General features: G+C 49.0%; 1 pseudogene; it reads right to left on the bottom strand.

The window, feature by feature from the left end:
• Nucleotides 1-3,211: 3,211 nt before the first annotated feature.
• On the bottom strand, nt 3,212-3,703 carry LOC132225634 (small ribosomal subunit protein uS17-like; annotated as a pseudogene).
• Nucleotides 3,704-14,886: the final 11,183 nt, after the last annotated feature.

Consider the following 14,886-nt stretch of genomic DNA (forward strand, 5'->3'; position numbering starts at 1 on the left):
CATAGTTAGTTAGTGACTTTGCATTTATATTCTTTATCAGATTTCTTCTTCAAATGCAATTTGACAAAACTGAGAGGCCCTTCTTTCACTTTAACACTGAACTCAAATAAAAAATTATATTATGGTAAAATTAAGACAAAAATAGAACCAGCAATTCTGCTTCTAGATATCTACACTAAAAAAAGAAAAAGATGCTAATTGACCATACATTTGCTACACCCAAGCCACGCCCACCAGCCAATCAGAGAGACTATATGCAAATTAACCCAACCAAGATGCGGCTATTAGCCACGGAACTGAAGCAAGCTGGAGGCTTGGTTACCCCAGTGATGGAGGAAGTCAAGCTTCCTGCCGGCCCTGGAAGGCAGTGGACTCTGCAAAAGGCAACAAAGTTTTAATTACAGAAGCTAAATAAATTCCAGATACCTGCTTCCAGCCAGCCTCCACTGGGAGCTTGTGTGACTGGGGCCTGTGGCGAGCCTACAAACAGTCATCAGCCCCTCACCTGGGCTGGCAAGGCACCCCAGTGGGGACTCCCACCCTCAAGGGGCTGTGGCCAGCCTGCAATCAGCCATCAGACCCTCACCCATGCTGGCCAAGCATCCCAGAGGGAACCCCCACCCTGAAGGGGCTGTGGGCAACCTGAAAACAGCCATCAGCCCCTCAACTAGGATGGCCACACCCTCATGGGGTGAGGGTCCCCACTGGGGGCCATGGCCAGCCTGCAAACAGCCATCAGCCCCTCACCCAGACTATCCAGGCACCCCAGGGGGGACCCCCACCCTGAAGGGGCTGTGGCCAGCCTGCAAACAACCATGAGCCTCTCACCCAGGCTGGCCAGGCACCCCAGCGGGACCCGACCCCTGATCTGGGACACCCTTCAGGGCAAACCAACTGGCCCCCACCCATGAACCAGGCCTCTATCCTATATAATAAAAGGGTAATATGCAAATTGACCCTAACAGCAGAGCAACTGGGAATTACTGGTTACTATGACACACACTGACCACCAGGGGGCAGACACTCAATGCAGGAGCTGCCCACTGGTGGTCAGTGTGCTCACACAGAAGGAGCTCTGCTCAGCTACAAGTCAGGCTGCCAGCTGCCAGTACAGCAGTGGTGATGGGAGCCTCTCCAGCCTCCTCAGCAGTGCTAAGGATGTCCAACTGCAGCTTAGGCCTGCTCCCTGTGAACATCTCCCGAGGGCTCCCAGGCTGCCAGAGGGATGTCTGACTGCCAGCTTAGGCCCAATCCCCTGGGAAGCGGGCATAAGCCAGCATGTGGTCATCCCCCAAGGGGTCCCAGACTGCAAGAGGGCACAGGCCGGGCTGAGGGAATCTGCCAAGTGCACAAATTTTGGTTCACCAGGCTTCTAGCCTATATATATATGAGACTAATATGCACAGTGTCCCCTCAGGTGTTCAACTGGAAGACCAGGAGACCAGGATTTCAATCACTCGCTATGATGTGCACTGACCATCAGGAGGAGGTATGGAGCGAAGGAAGGCCCCGGCCAGCGGCCTGCAGCTGGCAGCGAAGGAAGGGAGGTCCTGACCAGCAGCTGATCAGGCCTAGGTACCCACCAGTGCACAAATTTTGTGCACCAGGCCTCTAGTGTATATGAAAGCTTAAGTGACCTTTACGACCAAACAACCAGAACAACTGGTCGACCAGTCACTATGATGCACACTGACCACCAATGCTCAATGCAGCAGCTGCCCCCTGGTGGTCAGTGCCCTCCCACAGCCAAGCTCCCACAGCCAACCAACCCCCACTTGTCCCCACCCGTTCAGCAAACCTTCTGTGGTCCCTCCCCCTGTCCTGCAGGCCCAGTTCAGCAGACCTTGTCTGGCAGCCGGCAGGCCCCATCCAGCAGCTAGCAGGCCCCAGTCATCCCAGCTCTGATCGGGACTGGGTGAGATGGCCCTGATAGGCCCTGATCACTGGCCAGGCCTAGGGACCCCAACCATGCACAAATTTCTTGCACTGGGGCTCTAGTTAAACAATAACTTCCCATATTTCCTCTCTCCTCAGCCCCAAGCACCCTCAATTTTGCTTTCTGTCTCTGATTTTTACTACTCTAAGTACCTAATTTAAGTAACATCATATAATATTTGTCTTTTTTTGTAATTGGCTTGTTTTGTTTTGCATAATGTCTTCAAGGTTCAACCATGTTGTATATAGCATGTGCCAGAATTTCCTTTCTTTTAGAAAGCCTGAATAAAGTCCATTGTATGTGTATACAATATTTGATAACCTTCGTGGGTGTACAAATATCTGTTCAATATCCTGCTTTCACTTCTTTTAGGTATGCTGTACCTAGAGGCAGAATTGCTGAGTCAAATAGTGGTTCTATTTTTGGGTTTTTTTTGAGGCGCATACTGTCTTCCAGTTTGACAAATGTCCAGCCAAGTCCTTTTTCTATTTTTAAATTATATTATTTTTGTTTTTGCTGTTCATTTAGAATTTCCCTATATATTCTGAATATTAATCTCTTGAGAGGTATGTAATTTGCAAATATTTTTCTCCCACTTTCTGGTTGCCTATTCACTCTGTTACATTTTAAAATTTAAGTATAAATGATATACCATATTATATTAGTTTTAGATGTAAAATATAGTGATTTAACATTTACATAACTTACATTGTGATCATCTCACTAAATCTAGTAAGAATCTGTCACTCTGAAAAATTTTCAGAGTGCTATTGACTATATTCCCCTTCACCTTTTTAACCTGTACTCCACCAGCTTCCCCTCTCTTTCTATGAGTCTGTGTTTTTATTTAGTGTCCATGTATTAGTGAAACCACATATGGAATATTTCCTTCTCTGTCTCACTTACAATACTTTGTAGTTCAATCCATGTTTCCCCAAATGCCAAGATTTCATTCTATTTTATTCCTGAGTAGTGTTCCATTGCATACATGGACCTTATCTTCTTTATCCATAGATACCTAAGTTACTTCCATATCTTGGTTATTATAAAGCAGCAGTGAACACAGAGAACCAAATATGTTTTCAAATTAATATTTTTGTATTATTTAGATGAATACACAGAAGTGGTATTGCTACATTGAATAGAAGATCTATTTTTATTTATTTTTAGGAATCTCCACTTTTTTTAGAGGTTATGCCAGTTTGCAGTCCCACCAACAGTGCACAAAGGTTTCTCTTTTTCTTTTCTTTTTTTTTTGTGACTGAGAAAATAGCTTTATTTGGTTGGGGTTGGGGCAGATAGCCAGCTCAGAACTTCTGGAATTGTGGTCTTGGTGACCCTGAGCACGTCGAAGAGTACAGTCTTGCTCAGGGGCCGGCACTCACCCACAATGTCATCTCTGAAGCAGGGCGAAAGGTGCACTGACATGTTCTTGTGGTGCTTCTTGAAGAGGTTGTACTTCCGGATGTAGTGGAGGTAGTCTCAGCAGATGACAATGGTCCTCTGCATCTTCATCTTGGTCACCACGCCGGACAAAATGTGCCCTCGGATGGAGACATTACCGGTAAAGGGGCATTTCTTGTCAATGTAGGTGTCCTCCATGGCCTCCTTGGGCGTCTTGAAGCCCAGGCCTGTTCTTGTAGTATGGAGGGAGCTTCTCTTTGCAGTTTCTCCCAGCAGGATCCTCTTCTTGTTTTGGAAGTTGGTGGGCTGCTTCTGGTAGGCTCGCCCCATCTGAATGTCCACCATTTTCCCGGCCGCTTGAAAAAAAAGCGGTTCCTCTTTTTCAACATCCTCTCCAACACTTGTTGAGAGAGAGTGGAAGAGAAAGAGGGGGAGGCAAGAGAGAGGACCCCCAACCAGGGACTGAAACTGCAACCTAGGTGTATGCCCTAACTGGAAATTTAACCACACCTTTTTGGTCTATGGGATGGATGATGCTCCAACCAGGCCCCTACCACCTTGTCCATTTCTGGATCAGATTGTTTGTGTGTTTGTTTATTTTTGTTATTGAATTGTATGGTGCGTTATATATTTTGGATATTAAACCTGTATCAGATATGTCATTTGTGAGTACATTCTCCCGTTCAGTAAGCTGTATTTTTGTTGTTGCTGTTGTTGTTAACCCAAGGATATGTTTCCATTGATTTTTAGAGAGAGGAAAGTAGGGGGAGACACACAGAGAAACACTGATGTGAGAGAGACACATCCAGTGATTTCCTCCCACACAAGCTCCCAGGACCCTTCCTTCATTCTGAAGGCCATAGCCTGATGCTCTATATACTGAGACAAACAGGCTATGGTTATCCTTTGCTCTGTTTTGTTGATAGTTTCCTTTGCTGTGCAGAAGACTTTTAATTTGATAAAGTCCCATTTTTAGTTTTTGCTTTTGTTTCCTTTGCTTGAGAGGGAATAGCTGAAAAGATATTATTAAGAATGATGTCAAAGACTTTATTTCCTGTGTTTTCTAGCAGGAATTTTATGAAATTTGATAAGAATTACATTTAAGTCCTGAATCCATTTTGAGCTTATTTTTGTATATAATGTAGGAGAGTGGTCTTGTTTCATTTTTGCATGTTACCTGTCCAGTTTTTGAAAATTACTTGCAGAGGAGAATGTATTACTCCATTATATATTCTGGCCTTTTTTGTTATAGATTAGCTAGAGGTTTGATGCATGAATTTATACATGGGTGGGGTCCAGCTAGCCCAGCTCTGATCAGGACCAATTAGGGTGGGCTGGCAGGGGTGAGGGGACATGGGAGGTTAGCTGGCCATCCCCACCCCTGAATGGGCCAGTTGGCCACTTGCAGTGCACGTCATAAGGACCGGTCATTCTGGTTGTTCTGGACATTTGGCTTTTATATATACTAGAGACCCGGTGCACAAAAATTTGTGCACTCAGTGGGGAGGGGGGTCCCTCAGCCCGGCCTGTGCCCTCTCACAGTCTGGGACCCCTCAGGAGATAACGACCTGCTGGCTTAGGGCAGGCCCAATCCCTAGGTGAAGCCTCTGGTCGGGCTCAGAGCAGGGCTGATTGTGAAGTTGGGGCACCGCCCCCTGTCATGCACAGAGCATGGCGGATCAGGAGGTTGCGATGCCACCCTCAGTCACGCTCAGGGTAGGGCTGATTGGGGGGTTGGGGCACTGCCCCCTGTCACACTCAAGGCAGGGTCAATGGGGAGGTTGCGGTGCCACCCCCTGTCACGCACAGACAGGGCCCATCAGGGGGTTGGGGAGCTCTCCCTTGTCACGCACAGGGTAGGGCCCAACAGGGGGTTGGGGAGCTCCCCTCTATCAATCACAGAGTAGGGCCGATAGGGGAGTTGGGGCCGCCCCCTGTCACACACAGAGCAGGGCGGATCAGGGGATTGGGGCGCTGCACCCTGTCACACTCAGGGCAGGGCCGATGGGGAGGTTATGGCTCTACCCCGTTACACACAGAGCAGGGCCCATGGGGGGCGGTTGGGGCACCGCCCTCTATCACCCACAGAGCAGGGCTGATCAGGGGGTTGGGGCGCCGCACCCTGTCACACACAGAGCCGCAGGGCAATCAGGGGGTTGGAGAGCTCCCCCCTATCAGGCACAGAGCAGGGCTGATCAGGGGGTTGGGGCGCCTTTCTCTGTCATGAACAGAGCAGGGTGGATAGGGAGATTGTGGCCCCACCCCCTGTCACACACAGAGCCGCAGGGCGATCAGGGGGTTTGGGCGCTGCCCCCTGTCACACTGATCCCGGTGCTGGGAGGCATATTACCCTTTTACTATATAGGATAGAGGCCTGGTGCACGGGTGGGTGCCAGCTGGTTTGCCCTGAAGGGTGTCCTGGATCAGGGTGGGGGTCCCCACTGGGGTGCCTGGCCAGCCTGGATGAGGGGATGATGGCTGTTTGCAGCTGGTCACACCCCCTTCATGGTGGGCATCCACAAAGGGGTGCCTGGCCAGTCTGGGTGAGGGGCTGAGGGCTGTTTTCAGGCTGGTGGGTGACTGAAACTCCCTACCGCTCCTTTTTTTCTTTTTTTTAAATTCTGGGCCAGCTTTAGCTCTGCGGCTTGGCTCCAGATCTTAGGCCTCGGCTGCTGAAAGCAGGTATCTGGTTTGTTTGGGTTCTATAATCGAAACACTGTTTCAACTCCAGCTCTGAGATCCCGGCTGGCTGACAGCAGGTTTCTGGGGTTTTGTTTAGCTTCTATATTTGTAACAATGTTTCAAACTGCAAGCTCAGAGGTCGGCAAGGCAGGCAGGGAACGTTGGAGTCCTCCATCACTGAAGCAAGAAAGCCTCATGTTCACTTCAAGCTGCCTGGCTGCCGGCCGCCATCTTGGCTGGCAGTTAATTTGCATATCGCCCTGATTAGCCAATGGGAAGGGTAGCGGAGTGACACCAATTTGCATGTTTCCCTTTTATTAGTGTAGATACTAGAGGCCCAGTGCACAAAAATTTGTGCACTCTGGGCAGTGGGAGAATTCCTCAGCCCAGCCTGTGTCCTCTTGCAGTCTGGGACTCCTCAGGATATGACCACTTGCTGGCTTAGGCCTGCTCCCTGGAGGATTGGGCCTAAGCTGGCAATCAGACATCCCTCTGGCAGCCCAGCAGCCCTCCGGGAATGTCCATTTGCCAGCAGGGAGCAGACCTAAGCTGCAGTTGGACATCCTTAGCGCTGCTGAGGAGGCAGGAGAGGCTTCCACCACCACTGCTATACTGGCAGCCATCAGCCTTGCTTGTGGCTGAGCAGAGCTCCCCCATGTGGGAGCGCACTGACCACCAGTGGGCAACTCCTGCATTGAGTGTCTGCCCCCTGGTTTCCAGTGTGTGTCATAGTGACCAGTCATTCCCAGTCTTTCTGCTGTTAGGGTCAGTTTGCATATTACCCTTTTACTATTTAGGATAGAGGCCTGGTGCACGGGTGCAGGCCAGCTGGTTTGCCCTGAAAGGTGTCCCAGATCAGGGAGGTGGTCCCACTGGGGTACCTGGCCAGCGTGGGTGAGAGGCTGATGGCTGTTTGCAGCTGGTAACACCCCTTTTAGTGTGGGGATCTCCACTGGGGTGCCTGGCCAGCCTGGATTAGGGGCTGATGGCTGTTTTCAGATTGCCCGCACCTTCTTCAGGGTGGGGGTTCCCACTGGGGTGCCTGGCCAGCCTGGATGAGGGGCTGAAGGCTGTTTTCAGGCTGCCCGCACCCCCTTTAGGGTAGGCGTCCCCACTGGGGTGCCTGGCCAGTCTGGATGAGGGGCTGAGGGCTGTTTTCATGCAGGCCAAGCCTGCAACTGAAGCACCCAGTCTCTCCTTTTTCCTTTTTTTCTTTTTCTGGGATTTGTTTACCTTCTTTATTTGAAACTTTTTTGAGGCTCCAGCTTGGAGACTGGCCTGCTGAAAGCATGTATCTGGGGTTTGTGTAGCTTCTATAATTGTAACATTGTTGCATCTGGAGCTCAGAACTGGGCTGCGGCAGGCAGGGAAGCTTAGCTTCCTCCATCGCTGGGGCAACCAAGCCTCATGTTCGCTTCAGCCGTGTGGCTGCCGGCTGCCACCTTGTTTGGCAGTTAATTTGCATATCACGCTGATTAGCCAATGGGAAGCGTAGCGTAGGTATGGTTAATTACCATTTTTGTCTATTATTATGTAGGACTAGAGGTCCAGTGCACTAAATTCGTGCATGGCGGGGGGGGGCGGAGAGGGTATGTCCCTAAGTCCAGCCTTCACCCTCTTCCACCTGGAACCCATAGGGGGATGTCTGACTGCCTGTGGGATCGGGCCTAAACATGCAGTCAGGGCACAGAAGGAATGGACATCAGATGCTGACACCCACCATCAGCGCCCTGCCATTGTGTGGTTCCCTGCCTCTCCCCCCACCCACCCTGCACTTCCCTTGCTGCTACGCCACCACTGGGGCCTGCCAGATGGGGGGAGGAACAAGGCCTGCTGGCCGGGAGGAGGGACCGCAGGAGGTTTGCTGGCCTGGTGGAAAGACTGCAGAAGGTTGGCTGGCTGGGGGAGGTTAGCTGTGGGAGAGCACTGACCACCAGGGAGTAGACCCCTGGTGGTCAGTGAGCATCATAGCAACCAGTCTTTTTGGTCATAAAGGTTGTTTAGGCTTTTATATATCTACTAGTAGCCCGGTGCACGAAATTCGTGCACGGGGGTGGGGCCCTCAGTCTGGCCTTCATCCTCTCCAATCTGAGACCCCTCAGGGAATGTCCAACTACCTGTTTGTGCCCACACTTTTAACAGATAACAGCTCCATTGTTGTTTCTTTCTTATGCTTAAAACCATTGGAATTAGTAGGTATTCAAAGTGTGTATACATTTTGAGGGGACACCCTGTATATCTCTAGTCAGCGGTGAAAGAAACCAACAGCAGATTTGGAACCCCTAGGCAGGGAACCTCGCTCACTCCCCCTCATGTCTCCCCACTTCACTTTCCACTTTTCTGGGCAGCAGGAGAATCAACATTTTCTCTCAATAATTTGGAAAAGCACGTCCTGTCACCCGCTGCCTGGCAGGAGTGTGCTAGGCCCCAAGCAAGTGAGGCTCAGTCAGGGCAGCCTTTGTTCATGGGTGCTGGCACCCAAAGTGCAGATTCCTCCTCTACAGTCGCCCCAACTATCCCACTGTTTCACTGAAAGGATGGAATTCCTCTCTGCCTCTGGGTTCTTGATCTTGAACGCTGACCGAAGGCACCTCAGCAAGGGCTGCCTGTGCCCACCAGGTGTGTCTATCTGCACCTGCTACTGCCTCAGCACCTGCATTAACCCCCTAGGGGTGATCTCGTATCTGCACTGGCCTCTGTGGGAACAGGGCATCACCACTCCGTCCTCTCCCTGTCATCTCACAGGCACCCACCCTCAGCACCCAGAACACCCAGACACTCTCCAAAGGACGTGAGCGCATCAGAGGGGATATGTGCACATCCTGTGGGGGTGTTAGGCATGCCAGGTTGATGGAAGTGCGGTGGAGAGGCAGGGGGAACTTGTGCATGCCTTGGTTTGCAACTGTTGCAGGCGTGGGAGGGTGACAGTGTGCTGGGGGATGTTCGCACACCAGGGGGGGATGTGCACACCGGAGGCCTCTGGCTTTGCAGATCTGCAAAACCCCATGATGTGGCCAGGAGGACGTCAGTCTGGCCCGCCACGGTGGCTGTCCCTGCGATCCTGCACCTTCTGGGCCAGGAGGCAGATTTTGCACAGCCACTCCTGGGTGCTGATGGCCTGCAGGCACTACCTGCAGGCTCACAGATGTCACCACCACCATGTGGGGAGTACAGGCCACCCTCTGCCAGCCTACCTCCCCTGTCCAGAGGCTCTCTGCGCTGCTCACCTGCCCAGAGTGACTAGGGCTGTGTGGAAGCCAGGCGTCCTGCCCTGCCCAACCCTGGCCAATTCGCCCCTATGTGAGCTGCCGCCCCGCCAGGAAGGGTCATGGATCCGGGTCCCTGGACCACGGATAGCCTCAAGCACTGCCCCCCACCCGGCAGGGTCACAGATCCGGGTCCCAGACCGCCAACAGCCTCAAGCACTGCCCCCTGCCCACCAGGGTTACAGATCCGTTTCTTGGTCCCGTGGACAGCCTCAAGCGCTGCCCCCCACCCGCCGGGTCATGGATCCAGGTCCCAGACCACAGATATCCTCAATTGCTGCCCCCCGCCCGGCAGGGTCAGAGATCCGGGTCACAGACTGTGGACAGCCTTGCCCGCTGCCGGCAGCCTTCAGTATGCAAATTAACCGCCATCTTGTTGCTTCAGGGTGGAGGTCCCCAATGGGGTGCCCGGCCAGCCTGGATGAGGGGATGATGGCTGTTTACAGCTGGTCACACCCCCTTCAGGGTGGGGGTCCCCACTGGGGTGCCTGGCCAGTCTGGGTAAGGGGCTGAGGGTCGTTTTCAGGCTGGCAGGCAACTGAAGCTCCCAACTTCTCCTTTTTTTCTTTTTTTTAATTCTGGGATTTATTTACCTTCTATGGCTGTCACTGGAGCTGAGAGCTGGCTTTAGCTCTGAGGCCTGGCTGCAGCTCTGAGACCTCGGCTGCTGAAAGCAGGGATCTGGGTTTGTTTGGATTCTATAATTGAAACACTGTTGCGATCCTGCTTGCTGAAGCCCAGCTGGCCTAAAGCAGGTTTCTGGGTTTTATTTAACTTCTATATTTGCAACATAGTTGCTTAGAGTTGCAGCTCAGAGGTGGGCAGCGGCAGGCAGGAAATCTTGGCTTCCTCTGGAGCAAGGAAGCCTCCTGTTCGCTTCAGCTGCCTGGCTGCCAGCCGCCATCTTGGTTAGCAGTTAATTTGCATATCGCCCTGATTAGTCAATGGGAAGCGTGTCAGAGCTATGGTTAATTACCATGTTTGCCTATTATTAGATAGGATATATAGATTTCCTTTCTTTAATTTGTTTTGGGTTTTGATTATTATTCTTTTTCTAGTTTCTTCAGATTTAAAGTTAGGTTGTTTATGTGCAATTTTTGTTGCTTCTTGAGAACTACCCTCTTATGTATTCCATAAATTTTGTAAAGCTGCTTTCACTTGTTTCATGCTAGTTTCCCCCCACCCCCCCTTTTTCACCTATTGGTTGTTTTGAAGCATGTTGTTAAATGTACACATATTTTTGTGGGTTTTTCCCTGTTTTCTTACTGTGGTTGATTTCTTGTTTCATACTATTGTTGTCAGAAAATAATAACTGATTATGAATTCCAACTTCTATGTAGTTTTGGAGTGGAATGTTCTGGTCCAATGTAGCATTCAAGCAATTATTTTCTTATTAATTTCCTTTCTGAATGATCAATTCTTTGAGGCAAGTGCAGTCTTAAAATCCCCAGCTGTCATTATTGTTAGTGTTGCTGTTAACTTCTGGCTTTATGCCATTAGTATGTGCTTAATACTAGTATACTTAGGTGTTCCTGTGTTGGGATGGTATTTATAATTGTGATATGCTCTCCTTTGATTGAGCCCTTTTTTATGTAATGCCCCTGTCTGTCTCCTTTTGCTTTGTTTTAGTCTATTGTCTCATAAGAAATTTTTATTCTGTTGGTAATGTTTTTGACATACAAATTTTTAGCTTTCATGAAGTCTAACTTATCTATTTTATCTTTTGTTGCCAGTACCTTTGGTGTCAGGACCAATAAGTAATTGCCAAATCCAAAACTTTTCTTCTGAAAGTTTTATGGTTTTATAGTTTTAGGTCTTACACCTACGTCTTTGAACCATTTTGAGTTATTTTTGTTTGACCATGTTAGGTAAGAGTCCAACTTCATATTTTTACATGTGGATATACAGCTGTTCTTTTCCCCCTTAAAGGGTCTGGAGACTTGTTGGGGATAATTTAACTATTCATGTGAGGGTTTTTTTCTGGGTTCTGTCTTGTTTTATATGCATATGGTTATGTCAATACAATACTGTTTACATTACTGCAGCTTTATCATTTATTTTGAAATGAGGAAGCTTGAATTTTTTATTATTTTTTTTTCAAGCTTGTTTTGCCTATTTTGGGTCTCCTGCAATGCCATATGAATTTTAGGATGTTTTCTATTTCCATAAAAATCAAAATTTGTAAAAAGCCATTAACTCCAACTCTTGAAAAAAATTTTAAAAATCAAAGTTATGGCTTTCATATAAATATGCAGAGAACACATATTAAAGACTAGAGGCCCAGTGCACAAACTCATGCACAGGAGGGATCTCTCCACCTGGCTGGGGATCAGGACCAATAAGGGCCATCTCACCCGGTCCTGACCCCAGCAACAAGATAACCTACCAGTCAGAGCATCTGCCCCCTGGTGTTCAGTGCACATCATAGTGACCAGGTGGTCAACCAGTCAGTCAGATATTCAGCATATTAGGCTTCTATATATGTAGACTAGAGGCCCCGTACACAAAATTTGTGCAATCAGAGGGGGGTCTCCTCAGCCCGGCCTGCACCCTCTCCTATCTGGGACCCTTCTGGGGATGTCTGACTGCCGATTTAGGCCCAATCCCTGCAGGCCTCTCACAATCTGGGACCACTGGCTCCTAACCGCTCTTCTGCATCCCTGCCTGCCTGCCTGCCTGCCTGATCACCCCTAACTGCCTCTGCTTGCCAGCCTGATTGCCCCCTAACTGGTCTGGTTGACCCCTAACTGGTCCCCTGTTGTCCTGGCCACCCCCTAACTGCCCCCCTGCTGGCCTGGCTGTCCCGTAACTGCTCCCCTGCCAGCCTGATTGCCCCTAACCGCCTCAGCCTTGGCCTCCCACCATCGTTGCTTTGTCCAGAAGAAAGTCGGACATCCAGAAGATGTCCAGTAGATCTGTTCTATTTAGCATATTAACCTTTTATTAGCATAGATTGTAACTCACAGCACAGAATGCTCAGCATACACTTGCCCTCCAGCCCCTGGTCTTGGAGACCTCATGTCCTTCCAAGGCTCTGCTGACCTTTTACAGCTGCCACATGAAGTAAATTGCATCAAAACACTTTTCAAGCTTCAGGGGTGTGTGTTTACTTCACTGCAGTTCTGATTACCCCAACATAAGGAGAGACATTGTCATTATCAAATAACGCCATCATGATAAGACCCCTGCTCAGCCTACTGCAGTGGTTTGAAATAGGCCATCTGTCATCCTAGATGGTTTGGCTCAGTGGATAGAGTCACAGCTTGTAGACTGAAGGGTCCTGGCTTCGATTCCTGTCAAGGGCACATTCCTGGGTTGTGGGCTCAATCCCCAGTAGGGGCATGTGCATGTGAGAGGCAGCAGATCAATTCTCTCTCATCATTGATGTTTCTATCTCTCTCTCTCTCTGCCTTCCTCTCTGAAATCAATAAAAAATATATTAACAAAAATAAAAATAAATAGTCCATGAATCAAACGTTGCAGCTCTCCATCCATTCAGTCCCCTCACGCCCTCTTTTGTATTTGCAACCCCTCCCCGACCACACACACTATGCTGGAGTCTATAATACGGGGTCAGGATTTCTACTTCAACCAAGAGTAATGCTTCTGCATGGCCCTCCTTCTCTAGTCCTGTGTGGTTTCTCCATCCCTCTCCTGGATCTAACTTGGTGGACCCTTCTCTGCCTCCTTCTCCTGTGACCTCCTGTCTGAAGCCTCCCCCTTTTTCCTCTGGGGAGGGAGCCGTGCAGAAGGGGGTTGGTGGGCAGTGTGGGCTAGGCTGTGCAAGCCCTGCAGCGGTGAGGAGCTATTCAGGGTGAGCCCAGTCAGGGCTTTGGAGGAGAGCTGGGGTGAAGGGTCACAGGGAGGAGGAGGGAGGGACTTGGAGCCTGTCCTGTGGGAGAGGCACCGGGCTCCTCCACTGCCCCCACCCAGCAGCTTTTCTAGGCTTCTGCACAGCTGTCGCCCTCCAACCCTTGTTGCCTCCAGCTTCCTTTCAAGTTCTGGACTCAGTTTCTCAGACTCAGCACTGCACACCTCTCTACTGCATTCCCGGGAGCCCAAGGCCACCACTTGGCCTATGGCAGGCACACCTGGCCCGCCCCCCATCCCCTTTCTCGTAATGGTGCTACCCACTTTCTTGGAGTAGTTAGTGAAATTTAACAAATAAAAAGAAGCAGCTCTGAAGATTATAAAATGCACACTGAGAATGCCACAGGCTTCTGAGGGCTGAGAAGTCCACAGACCACATGTAGCAGCCTCCTGAACCACCCGGTCCTTCCTGGCCAAACCCTGGGAGCTTCCTGAGGGCTCTCACCTCACACCTCACTTTCCAATCCATCCCACCAGTGCCCACAGCAAGCTAACCTACTGGTCGGAGCTTCTGCCCAGTGCGCACCATAGTGACTGGTCAAGCAGTGGAACTCCCAGCAGAACTGCTGTGCGGGGACAATTTGCATATTAGGTTTTTATTATATAGAATTGTAGTTAACCAGGGTATAAGTGAACTATTACAATTAGTTCAAAGAAAAAGTTAAAAAAGCATCATTTTAATATGGAGTATAGAAATCTTGAGATGCTTATGTAAATGGCATTTCTAGGGCTGATATAACAAATTATTACAAACTAAGTTAAGAGAATAACTTTATTCTCTCACAGTTCTGGAAACTAGAAGTCTAAAATCAAGTTGTTATCAGGGCTGTTTCTCTCTATGGGTTTCTTCTGAGGGAGAATCCGTCTCATGCCTCTCTCCTAGCTTTTGGTTTTTACTGGGAATCATTGGAATTTGTTGGGTTATAGCTAGTATAAGTGGGGGGTGGGGGAGTTCACCAAACATCCACTGACCAGAATTCATTTAAATGCCTGTAAACAAGAATTTTTTTTTTTCATTGTTGTAAGTTATCTACAATTGATAAAGTTATAAAATAGCCCTAACTGGTTTGGCTCAGTGGATAGAGCATCAGCCTGTGGACACAAGGGTCCCAGGTTCGATTCCGATCAAGGGCATGTATCTTGGTTGTGGGCACATCCCCAGTGGGGAGTGTGCAGGAGGCAGCTGATTGATGTTTCTCTCTCATCAATGTTTCTAAATCTCTATCCCTCTCCTTTCCTCTCTGTAAAAAATCAATAACATATATTAAAAAAAATAGATCAAGACAATGAAAGGACAGAACCTGGAACAGTGTGCTGCAAACATTAATTTTTCCACTAAAGACCTCAGAATCTTCTTGTTTATTCCCAATGTCTTTATAGCATGTAGAAAGCTCTGATGTTACATCAGAAACTTAACTGGGGGTAACAGAAAAGAAGTTTCAAAGTATTAGGTTGCTTATATTCCTATATAGATTTGCAAAAGAGCTTTAAGTTTTCACTTTTAGTCAGAAAAGGACTGTTTTTTTTTCTAGGATAAGACAAACTAAACATTGATCATAGTGAAGTGAAAAGGTTAGGCTGTGTTTACATCATGCTTTATCCTATCCTACTAATATATTTTGGTCTTTAGATATCTGTGTGAAGTCTGCAGGATGATGCCATTTTTCTCCTAGTACTCCTCACATATACTCAGGAAACCAGTCTAGTATTTCTCATTGAACTGGGGTT

The sequence above is a fragment of the Myotis daubentonii genome, chromosome Y (assembly GCF_963259705.1).
Source record: "Myotis daubentonii chromosome Y, mMyoDau2.1, whole genome shotgun sequence".
Taxonomy (NCBI): Eukaryota; Metazoa; Chordata; class Mammalia; order Chiroptera; family Vespertilionidae; genus Myotis; species Myotis daubentonii.